The sequence below is a fragment of the Ipomoea triloba genome, chromosome 13, assembly GCF_003576645.1.
Source record: "Ipomoea triloba cultivar NCNSP0323 chromosome 13, ASM357664v1".
In the NCBI taxonomy this organism is placed as follows: Eukaryota; Viridiplantae; Streptophyta; class Magnoliopsida; order Solanales; family Convolvulaceae; genus Ipomoea; species Ipomoea triloba.
In genome coordinates, this window is record NC_044928.1 from 23,724,648 (window position 1) to 23,737,731 (window position 13,084).

A 13,084-nucleotide genomic window follows, 5' to 3' on the forward strand; every position below is an offset into this window, starting at 1 on the left:
TCTTACAAGCACCTACGCAAACTCATTGGGATGCAGCAGTTCGAATTGTAAAATATCTCAAGAATGCGCCTGGAAAAGGTATTCTATACGCTGACCATGAACATATGAATATTGAGGCGTTTTCTGATGCTGATTGGGCAGGATCATTGAGTGATAGGAGGTCTACGGCAGGATATTGTGTGTTTCTAGGAGGTAATTTGGTCTCTTGGAAAAGCAAGAAACAAACTGTTGTGGCTCGATCTAGTGCAGAATCCGAGTATAGGGCAATGGCTCATGTGACGTGTGAGATAACTTGGGTGCACAATCTCTTGATGGAGGTTGGTGTAGAAGTGATGAAGCCCATACGCCTGTGGTGTGATAATCAAGCGGCTATACACATTTCGAATAATCCGGTGTTCCATGAGAGGACCAAGCATATTGAGGTAGATTGTCATTTTGTGCGCGAAAAGATTCAACAAGGATTACTTTCTATGGCTCATGTTCGTAGCAACCATCAACTGGCTGATTTATTCACTAAAGGGCTCGGCAGAGACAGGGTTGAATATATTTGTAACAAGTTGGGCATGTTTGATATATATGCTCCAACTTGAGGGGGAGTGTTAGAATAGTATTTCTCCTTGAGCATTGTGTATCCTTGAGCTGTGGAGAGTCTTGGGCAGCCCAGTCCAGTTTTTTTGTTGTTTTCCTTTCTCTTTGCATATATATATGTTGTATGCAGAACAGATTGAATGAAGAGTGTAATATAGAACATATTGAATACACTATCCTGTGAGCTTTCAACAGATGGCAAATGTAGGATACCGATTGGGCTTATTGACTGAAATGGGCAAAATTGAGAGGAGTGAACAAAAATAAGCACTTTTTAAAAGTTGTACATTTTTAGGAAAAAACTCCTTCGGGACTTGCATTTGTGGTAAAAATTGCAAGTCCCAATGGAGTTTCTTAAATTAATGAATTTTTTTTTTCGTGTGAAACAAGAAATGCAAGTCGTACTTGCGTTTCTCGTATTTTGCGTTTCTTGTGAAATACTTGCGTTTCTTGTATTTCACCCGAAAAAAAAAATCTTTTCATTAATTTAAGAAACAACATTGGGACTTGCATTTTTTTTTTTTACCACAAATGCAAGTACCAATGGAGTTTTTTCCAAAAATGTACAAGTTTTAAAAAGGTCCTATTTTTATCCACTCCTCTTAACTTTTGCACATTTCAGTTTTAACCCTGCCAATTGTAGCCTGAAACCGACGGGGTAGCTCAATAAGATTGAATATTTATTGGGTTAGGGCTGTTAAAAATCAACCTTAGAAGGAAATTGGGCCAACCCTATTGGCCTTTTGTGGTAGTTGGGTTAGCTTGGGCCGGGCTGTTGGGCGGGCCTGTTTAGCCCAATTACAAAAAAGAAAAAGAAAAAGAAAAAAAGAAGTAAATTAGTCTCACCCTACTATATATGCTTGTTTTGATATTTGATGCAAAAAGTAAACTCAAACTCATCCAAATATTTTCTTCATATATATGTATAATGAAGGGTTTAGGTGCAATCATTATACCATGGACCAAGGTCCACATTTGTGGACCTTGGTCCTATACGATGTCGTTTTGAATTTTAATTTTGACGGTGACCGTTTGTTGCTCAATTCACGTTATAGTTTTTTTTTTTTGGGTTGTAAAACATGATATGTGTCTTGTGTTGTGAGTTTTTGTATCTTAAGTTATAAAAACCTTAAGAGTATTAATTTTGTACCTAAAACAAATTAGTAATTGTGGAACACAACATAATATGTGTCTTATGTTATGAATTTATATCTTGTGTTGTGAAATTATGTGCCTATAAAACATAAATTCTCCATCTAAATCATATTTGAAAACAAGTGAATATATAACATGTGTATGTGTTTTGTGTTGTGAGTTTTTGTATTTTATGTTATGAAATTTTGTAGTTTAAGAGTATGAATTTTGTACCTGAATAGATTAGTAGGTGTGTAACATATAACATATTGTGTGTCTTATGTTATGAATTTATGTCTTGTATTATGAAATTCTGTGTCTATAGAACATAAATTCTCTACCTAAATTAGATCTGTTAATAAGTAAATATATAACATGTGTATGTGTCTTGTGTTATGAGTTTTTGTGTCTTTGTATTATGAAATTATGTACCTTGTCTTAGAGTATGAATTCTGTATCTAGAATAGATTAGTATTTGTGTTGAAACATGGAAAACGGGAAATCGCAGAAGCCGTTAAAACATAAATATCAAAACGAGGTTGTTTCGATCCAAGGTCCATAATGCTATATGGACTCTGGTTCACGATATTAATTGCCGGTTCAGGTGAGGACATCTCTCACGTAAAAGGATCCGTCCATTTGGATCAGTGTTGCAAAAATTCCGCCTAGGCGCGGATTAGCGTTAAGCGTCGGTCGGCCGCCTAGCGTATCACCATAATCGGTGGGCTAGGCGGCCAACTAGGCCGCTTAGGTGCCGACTGCCTAGGCTTTCTAGGCGCCGACTAGACCGCCTAGTCGGCCGATTAGCTACTGTTTTTTTTTTCTTTAAATGAGTTATTTCACTCAAAATGACATCATTTTTAGTGAAATAACCCTAAATTGTTCAAACTCTAGATGCTTTTTAGGTTAATATTTAATATTTTAGTATTAACTATTGAAGTATTAAATAGTTTATAATTATTAGTCTTAATTAAAAAAATTAAAAAATTTAAAACAATTTTTAAAAAAATAAAAAAAATAATAAAAAAATACACAGGTGTCGATCAATCCTCGCCTAGGCGCTAGGCGCCCTCCGAGCGCCTAGCGGTTTTTTCAACCATGATTTGGGTAGATCAACAACTTAGGGCTACTAGAAAACAAGGGAAAAATGTGGGGTTCTTTTTATAAATATTAAAATTTTAAAAGTTTTCAATAATTATAAAATTGACCCTATTTTTTTTTTTTTTTGGTTAAATTTATTAAAACACTTAATCATTGTTGAACCTTGAGGGACGGCTGAGATTAGTGGCTTCTAATTTGATATATATCGAACAAATCTCATCTATCTATCTAAGATGATCAAGGGTTGAAAATTAAGGAAAAAACGCGGTGACATTTCATTAATGCCTGATAGTGCATCTTGTAATACTTGATTGTGCATTCACGGATAACTGCGCATTTGCAATCTTGTCTCCAAATTCACTGTCAATTATTTTTCAAATGCACAATCTAGCATCCCCAAATGCACAACTGTAATTACAAAAATGTCACCACATTTTAAAAAAAATTCAGCCATTGATCATCTTAGATGGACAGATTAGATTAGTTCTCACATTTTCACGGGGGAGTAGTTCTCATTGCATCCCAATTTTCTCTCTCTCTCTCTATATATATATACAGACACACACACACACTTTAAATCATTCATAAATTAATGACCTAACTTATGAACAATACCAAAGTGATCTACTAATATGCGGCATCCTTTTGGTAGTGTAGAGCTAGCATTGTCAATTCTATTATAAGATACGGAGTATAAATTAATAAATGTGTGGTGTCATTATAAACTTAATTTTATTTGAGGATACTACATGTATTTGATTTTCTTATTTTATTTTTAATATTTTAGGTATAAAAGAAATGTTGCATACGTATATTATATTTTATAAATTAATTGTTAGATACTTGCATTATGTTTATGAGTTGGAGTTTCAAAATGGAGATTTTGATTGACTAAATGATGTCTAAGTTTATATTTTTTAATGTAAAATGTGCTAGTTTTTTTAAATTGAAAGTTTATAATGTTAATTTTAAAATGTCAACAATTTTAGTTGAGCCCACCCGATAAGCTAGATAGCCCGAGGTTTTAGGTTTAGGGTCACAAATTTTAAAACATATAAAACAAATGATAAGCATGAACCAATAAACCTAATAGCCCGACACGGCCGGCAGGGCTAGCCCGAAATTGAGTGGACATCCCTAGGCAAATCAATCATTATAATGTGGACCATGGTCCACCTTACAAGGTGAACCATTGACATAAGGTTCATTTTTTAGTACACTGAATGTTCATTTTGGAGGTTCATTTAGTACTGAATGTTCATTTTTAATTAACCTTCAGTTTACTACAAATGAACATTTATTAGTGGTCCACAGTATAATTTGCCTTGGCAAATAGCCACCACCTGCCAATTAGACAGAAGCAAATATATAGAAACCAAAGAAAGAATATATGATTGAATTAATAATAATGTATTGCATACATTCTAAGAGGATACACATGCTTATATATAAATGTAATGGTCCACAGTAGGGTTTCTATATTTCAACACAAGTGTTGGAACTAATTCTACAATTTGCGTGTGTGTGTGTGTTTTTTTTTTTTTTTTTTTTGGGTTTCCTGTTAGTGATCATCCTTCATGCCCTCAGTTTATATCTATATTTGCCTATCTATGCATGCAAATGTGCTTGTGTTGTCATTGATGCTTGTTGAAATTGAGGGATTGAAAGGCCTGGCGGGTGGAGAATAACAACCACCCGTCAGTTAGGTGGAAGCAAAGTATGTGAGAAGACCAGAGAATAATAGAATGTATGAATATATTATAAATGAAAGAGTACAAGAGTACAATAGGTTGTTCTCTATGCCTCTATATATACTAAACTAGATACCAAATCTACCATAATAGGAATAGGAAACCCTAATAGGAATAGGAAACTAAGTTTCCATATGCCTACCTACCTAAATCTCTAAAGACTGCCTAATCTATAGAGATTCCATATATTATATATATATATATATATATTCCATAACAATGCTCAAGTTTATCTGCTTCACATTTACAAATATTTGTCAGATTGAAAATGAATATGGAAACATAGAAAGCGAATATGGCTCTGGAGGAAAGGCATACATGGAATGGGCAGCTCAAATGGCATTTGGGCTTGGTGCTGGTGTTCCATGGATTATGTGCCAGCAAACTGATGCTCCTGAATACATTGTAAATACTTGACCCCTAAAACCATTTTAGTTTAGTTAGTAAATATGTACAAAGTTACTCTTATACTTTTTTGTGAATCAATGACTAGCAGTTAATCTGTCTTTTTAGTATCAAAATACATTTTACCTGCTAGTTTTCATATGCTATGGGAGTATGGGCAGTCCATCACTTTCAACATTCCTCTTCAACTCTTAAATCTTAAATCTTCTTTTTAACAGATAGATACATGCAATGGATACTACTGTGATGATTTCTCGCCAAATTCTGACAAGAAACCTAAAATTTGGACAGAGAATTGGGATGGAGGGTACTGTACCCACCTCTTCTTTTATTGTGTTTGTGATTAAATTTCTAAAGAATTAGTGCTTGTTTTAGGATTTGCTGCATAATAGAGTGATAAGTCACAAAGCTATACATGTTGAACTATTGAAAATGCTAAATTGGATCATCCAAAAGTCTATTATTCATTTCAATTTTAGATTGTGTTTACGTATAAAAGTTAACAGCAAAATTATCCTATATCAACAGTCACTTGGACAAAGTAACTCAGAGCTTTCAATCTTAGTCAGATTGCAAAAACAAATTTTGTATATTTTGTACTGTAAATCTGTAATAAAAGGGTAATGGTACACTTCCTTTTGAAGAACACAAACTACATATGTTAAAAAATATAGTAGAAGATTGACTAGATCATTCTGGCTTTACTTGTCTGTAGAGAGACTTTGATCCTGTAGTTATTTAGTGTTGAATTCCATTTCTAAGATTAGATGCATAGATTATTTGTATGCTTGTAGTTATGACTAATAAATTAGCAAATGCGCACTTGGTTCAACATTTTGGTCTTAATTGGATTTCCGGAACCTTCTTTCTTTCTAATCATATGCCTTTCAATATTTCCATTCCCCCTTCCTCCCTGGTTCTTCTTTAACAGAACACAGTCCCTGAGATATTTTGACTTTGAAGGGTGAAGATTTAAGCTCCTTCCATCTCCATTGAAGTGTTGGGAAGTGGGAACATAGATTCTTGTCTGCATGTCTTTCAGTGAATCTACAATAGAATTACAAAGTTAGAATATAAAATTTGGAACATTATGCTTGAACATAGAAGAGCATATGGACTGGCATTGGAGATGTGATCGTTTATAGGCAATCATTGATGATCGTTTTTATTTTCTTTTTCCATAACCTAATAGCTTTGCCATGCTTCCTGAAGGTTTGCATCTTGGGGGGGAAGAATCCCACATAGACCTGCTGAGGATATTGCATTTGCAGTAGCTCGGTTTTTCCAACGAAGTGGAAGCTTAAGTAATTACTATATGGTATTGCTAATATCTAGACCATTTTACATTATTCGTAACAAAGGTTTTTATTTTCTTGCTCCTAATATTCAATGCATTGACAACCATTTTTTTTGGGTACTTTGAGAAGTTTTACCTTAAAGCAGTTTCTTTTTTTATTTATTTTTTTCTATTTCCAAACCAATATGATTTCCTTCTTTCACCTTCATAAACTTATTACATATGGCAGTGACCAGTAATTTCACTGGAACAGTATTTGCTTAGCTAAGTAGCTGTCAAGGTTTCCAACACTTCATTATCAAATGGTAAAATTCATTTTGAGTTAGAACATTTTTCTTATAGGGTTTAAGGAAACTGTTAGTAACCAACTTATTCATCTCGTGGTTGCAGTTAATTAACTCTTTTTTTCCTCATTGTTGCTAATGACCAGCTTGTCTGTTTCATAATTGCAGTATTATGGTGGGACAAACTTTGGCAGGACATCGGGGGCCCCAATCAAATTACTAGTTATGATTATGATGCTTTGATTGATGAATATGGTATGCATTAGAATACCATGTAATTTTACTTCAAGGACATTTCGGTAAAGAGTAAAGACAAAACCTGATGACTATGTGAACAATCTATTCTTTTTTTTTTTTGGCTTAACATCATTTCTTAGGACTTCTAAGGCAGCCTAAGTGGGGCCACTTGAAAGATTTACATGCTGCTATCAAGCTCTGTGAGCCTGCTCTTGTTGCTGTTGATTCCCCCCAGTATATTAGTTTGGGACCTTTGCAGGAGGTTAGTTATAAGCTTAATAATTACCTTTAATCTACATTACACTTTCTTTGTATAGGATGTATGATAAAACCCATATATCATTGCAAAAAATATGTTTGCAGTAAGTTTTACACCTTATCTGTCTTTTCTTTAACAAATTGTTATAAACATTGAATAATTTCCTTACAAGTGATTCTTATTTGAGCTTGACATCATTTGCTTCTTGCTGGAAATTTTGTCTTGTGAGATGGCAACTCTGAACACCCCTGAACTCTGCATATTTTTGAGGAAAGGACATTTGGTGTCATTATCTAAACTATTCATCTCCAAGATTGATGATAAATCTGTTTATCTGATGCAAATTAGAGTTCTTATTTATTGCATTTACTCTTCATTCTTTATTTGCCTAATTTTCTTTGGACTTATTGTTGAAATTGAGGGATTGAAAGACCTGGCGGGTGGAGAATAACAACCACCCGCCAGTTAGGCGGAAGCAAAGTATTAGAGAAACCAGAGAATAATAGAATGTATGAGTATATTAGAATGAAAGAGTACACAATGGGGTTCTTCTCTATGCCTCTATATATACTAAACTACCAACCAAATCTACCATAATAGGAATAGGAAACCCTAATAGGAATAGAAAACTAAGTCCAGTCCACTAGGAGTTTCCTAATATTGAATAATAGTTTCCTAATATTTAACACTCCCCCTCAAGCTGGAACATTTGAAAGTTCCAAGCTTAACACTCCCCCTCAAGCTGGAACATTTGAAAGTTCCAAGCTTGAATCAAAACAAACACTTGGAACATTTGAAAGTTCCAAGCTTGAATCAAAACAAACACTCTACCTCACTCAAAATTACAAATGAAAATTAAAAGCTAACTAGAGGCTCACTCAAAATTACAAATGAAAATTAAAAGCTAACTAGAGGATAACAGTGCTGGATGGCTTCAGAGGGACAATGCTATACACAACCCTTGGAAATGTATCAAGGGCGAAGCTTGTCACGAACATCCTTGGGAATAATGGCTCCAAGGGTAAACACGAACATCACCACAACAACATAAGCACTCTAGGATTGATGGCTTCAAAAGAGATTGCGCTATGCCTGACCCTTCCTTGGGAATGAAGACGAATGCACCAAGAATGGAGCTGAACACAATCCTTGGGAATAAAGGTGAACACACCAAGGACGGAGCTGAACATGATCTTGGGAATGAACACACCGAGGATGGAGTTGAACACGAACCTCGGGAATGGAGATGAACACACCAAGGATAGAGTAGGACATGTTAAGAAAGCCTTCATTGAACTTCATTGAGAGCGGTAGAGGCGAAAAGGGAGCAAAGAATAGCAAAGGATGCAGTAGAGCCCATAGTAATGAAGATAAACTCAAAGCAACGAGATAAAGATAACCAGGAAAACAAAGTAAAATAGGTAAAACTAGAACACCGTTTGATTGTAGATAGTCACACTCCCCCTTACGGCCTTACTTGAAACATGGGAAATAATCAAAGGCTTTTATAGTAGTGCTGAACCTTAACATCCATGGGATAAGGCATACCGGAGATAAAGGAATAGCACGGTTATACCAAAAACACAAACACCATGGGAAGAAGTTCGGCAACAAACCCAAAGAAGCTTTCAATTTCACAAAAAAGTCGAAAGAAGGCCAAAACAGCAATCTCAAGGGGTGGTTGGAGACGTTGACCGGCGAGGTTGACCGAAGTTGACTGTTGACCAGCGTTGACTGGCCGTTGACCGGCGTTGACCGGCGACCAACGAAAGATCTGAAAACACAGTCAGGAGCGTCTCGTCGAGACAAAACCAATGGTTGTAGCGGCGTCTTGATTGGAGACCGGAGGAAGGAGATCTGGCCGGAAAACAGTGGAGCTCCCTGGCGACGGCGGAACAACTAGGGTTTTGTCTAGGGTTTGTTTTAGGGTTTAGGCTCTGATACCATGTTGAAATTGAGGGATTGAAAGACTTGGCGGGTGGAGAATAACAACCACCCGCCAGTTAGGCGGAAGCAAAGTATTAGAGAAACCAGAGAATAATAGAATGTATGAGTATATTAGAATGAAAGAGTACAATGGGGTTCTTCTCTATGCCTCTATATATACTAAACTACACAATGGGGTTCTTCTCTATGCCTCTATATATACTAAACTACCAACCAAATCTATTCTCTATGCCTCTATATATACTAAACTACCAACCAAATCTACCATAATAGGAATAGGAAACCCTAATAGGAATAGAAAACTAAGTCCAGTCCACTATGAGTTTCCTAATATTGAATAATAGTTTCCTAATATTCAACACTTATCAAGTTATTATTGATGTTTTTTGTACACTTTCAGCTTTCCTTAAGCATAACTTTTCCTTCTTTCATGTGAGTTTGGTGTATGGTGTTCCTTGTAGGCACATGTGTACAGTGGAAACACTCTCAATAATGGCCAAAATTTATCCTTGCATAAAAGCACCTGTTCAGCATTTCTTGCAAATATTGATGAACATCATACAGCAAGAGTGACATTTTATGGTCAAGTTTATACTTTACCACCATGGTCAGTAAGTATACTGCCAGACTGCCGGAACGTAGCTTTCAACACTGCCAAGGTTTGGTTATATTCCAACTTGATCACTGTCTCCACTCTCCAATACATATTTGTACCAGATTCTTATACTTATTTTCCCCACCATATAGGTGTCATGCTTCAAAATATGTGGATTTTTCAGTTGAGGTTTTATTTTATAACCAAATTTTACCTCTTTTAAGTTTATGGTTGATCAATAACTAAACTTGGAGGAATTTCCCAAAACAATACAAAATTGAAAACAATTTATTAAAACAGTTCTTCATTTAAAGATTATACCAAAAGTTTGTTTTTCTCATCTAAAAAATGTGGCTGAGGTACTTAGATTGTATATCTTGATTCTGGAATGCAAGTGGATGTTTAATTCTGGGGAATATGTCAGTCTCATGCTGCATTCCTTGAATGTGTGATGTGCCTGCTCTATGCATATAATGGTGCCACTTGATCACTACACTGAATTATAAAATAAGGCTATCAAAACATTTCCACATGTTTTGCCCATTAAAAAAAAAAAGTTCCCTGCCCACACATGAGGGAATTTGTTGAAGATAAATGTGAATAATAAATTTGTATCCTTACTAAAGTTTAAGCTTTTAGTGAGACAGCACACATAATTCAATATTACAAAGGCTGGTTAGCGAATAGTGTTGTTACAAGGACTTTTAAAAAATTGTGCACATTACTTTCAATGGAAAATGGTTCTATTTCCCTTTGTATGTTTGAATAGGTTGGAGTGCAGACATCTATTAAAACAATTGGACAAGATGTTGCTTTTTCACAAGCGATGATTCAAAGGAAGGTTATGGCACAGTCCTGGATGACTGTTATGGAACCAATTGGTGTGTGGGGAAAGACTTTCACTTACCAAGGCATTTTGGAGCATTTAAATGTCACAAAAGATCTATCTGATTATTTGTGGTATACGACCAGGTATGTTAACATGGGAAAATATGAGTGATTATTTAGCATGAAAAACTTTTGAAAACTTTATCTTTGTGGATTTACTACTTTCTTAAAAGTTGAGATGGATATTCAGAGAACTCAGGACTTGTATGGCCATGTTATGAGCCTCATATTTATGCTATATCAATGCTAAAAGATTTAGTAACTAGATAATGTGGGACAAAACACACACATTCATATATACAAATATATTTATTTATTTATATCTATATGTATGCATGTATGTATATATGGCTACCTTCCTAATTTATAATAATACAACCTGTGTAGGGGCAATCCCTTAACAGTTACTTTTGATGCCAGATATGAGACATCTGGCTTAGTACATCTTTGAAACCAATGTTAATAACTAAAATGGGAGTAAAAAGCTTAGGTTGGGCAGTAGCTAAAACTGATATATTTCTGTGTATATTCCTTCATAGACTGATACATATTTATATAGGAGAGAGGGAGACAACACTCCTCAAATCCTTCCCTAATACATGCTAGTGCTCCACTAGCCTTAATATAAGGATTCCACTATTAATAGTTTATACACCATACTTTAACACCCCCCTCAAGCTGCAGCATAGATATCAATTATGCTGCAGCTTGTTACAAATATCTCACATGAGCCATAGCGCTTGAAACTGTCTTGCCTTAGATTTACTGCTGAAAACTTTGTTACTGTGATGCAATCGGATGTTCTTGAGTACTGGCAGAAAACTTAACCAAATACCACATAAAGTCACTCATGACTTGTATCCGGGCCTAGTACATGCCATCAAAGTTGACGCAACTCGCATAGACCAAACAAGCTTGGGATTTAGCACTCCTGAAACAAAAGCTTGAATGCTACCAATGCCTACAGATACTTCCCGTCACCAAACATGTCAATGCCTTTCTAGTTGACCACAAAACTCGACCACGAAGCCTACTATCATTCGGCCACCAAGATTGTCAACTCGACCACGAAGCCTACTATCATTCGGCCACCAAGGTTGTCAACTCGACTACGAAGCCTACTATCATTTGGCCACCAAGATTGTCAACACGACCTCGAAGCCTACTATATCATTCGGCCACCAAGGTTGTCAACTCGACTACAAAGCCTACTATCATTCGGCCACCAAGATTGTCAACACGACCTCGAAGCCTACTATCATTCAGCCACCAAGGTTGTCAACTCGACTACGAAGCCTACTATCATTCGGCTACCAAGATTGTCAACTCGACCACAAAGCCTACTATCATTCGGCCAAAACTTTATGCTTTTTTTTTTTTTTCTCCAATGATGGATTGCCATCTTCACCATCCCAATTAAACACCACAACGTACCTCTCACTCATACCATAGCATGACTCTAAATATGAGACGAATCCCATGACCCAAACAACACAAACTAAACTTAAGACCAAATTAAATTAAAAACAAACCCACAAAAAACCAAACAAAACAATCTACTGCCCCATTTTTTTTTCTTCACATTAACTCAAAATAAAACCAAAACAACACAAAACCCAAAACCTGCTGCCCAACAAACCTACTGCAAATAGTTCCTCCCTCCTTATAACACTTCCAACATCAAAGACGCCTATTACTTCATCATCTACAACCATCGCAGCCGGGAATATTCCCCAGCCACCACTGCAGCTGCTGCCAGGAGCGTTCTGCTGCGCCGGAAATGAAAGAGAGAGATTAAGCATCGGAGAAGAGGAGTCCAAGGTCACTGGAAATGACCCAGCTGCGCCACTGTTCGACAAGCTGGTTCGTCACTGCTGATCCAGGTTTGCTGGTTCGCCGGAGAAGAACAGGGAGAGAAAGAGAGACGAAGCTTCGAAAGCTTATGAAGACTTGCCCAAGTGACACCATCAGGAAATGAGCTCATCAAAACGAGACGAATGAGACAAATTTCTGCCGGAAAACTCACCGGAAATGGCCTCACGCGCCATCACGCGCCGGCGAGTGGTCGCCGGAGCTCCAGCCGACAGTGGCGCGTGGAGGGTTCGCCGCGAAACTTCTGCCGGTTGCTCGCCTCCTTGCGCCGATTAATGCCCAGTAGGCTCTGATACCATGTTAATAACTAAAATGGGAGTAAAAAGCTTAGGTTGGGCAGTAGCTAAAACTGATATATTTCTGTTATATTCCTTCATAGACTGAGATACATATTTATATAGGAGAGAGGGAGACAACACTCCTCAAATCCTTCCCTAATACATGCTAGTGCTCCACTAGTCTATTATAAGGATTCCACTATTATTTATGCACTATTTAGTTTATACACCATACTTTAACAACCAAAACATCATCCCTCTTCAGTTCTTATGTCTCCTGAGTGTTGGAAATGAATTATTCCGTTTGTTTCCTTGGAAAAATTGTGGTCAACATTAAAGGATGCAATAATGCAAAAAGATGGTGTTTAGAGGGTGGCCACCAAGATTGTCAACACGACCTCGAAGCCTACTATATCATTCGGCCACCAAGGTTGTCAACTCGACTACA

The 13,084-nt window shown here is 36.4% G+C and overlaps 1 pseudogene; it reads left to right on the top strand.

Moving 5' to 3' along the window:
* LOC116001551 overlaps positions 1-13,084 on the top strand; it is a 41,445-nt pseudogene that overhangs the window by 10,960 nt on the left and 17,401 nt on the right.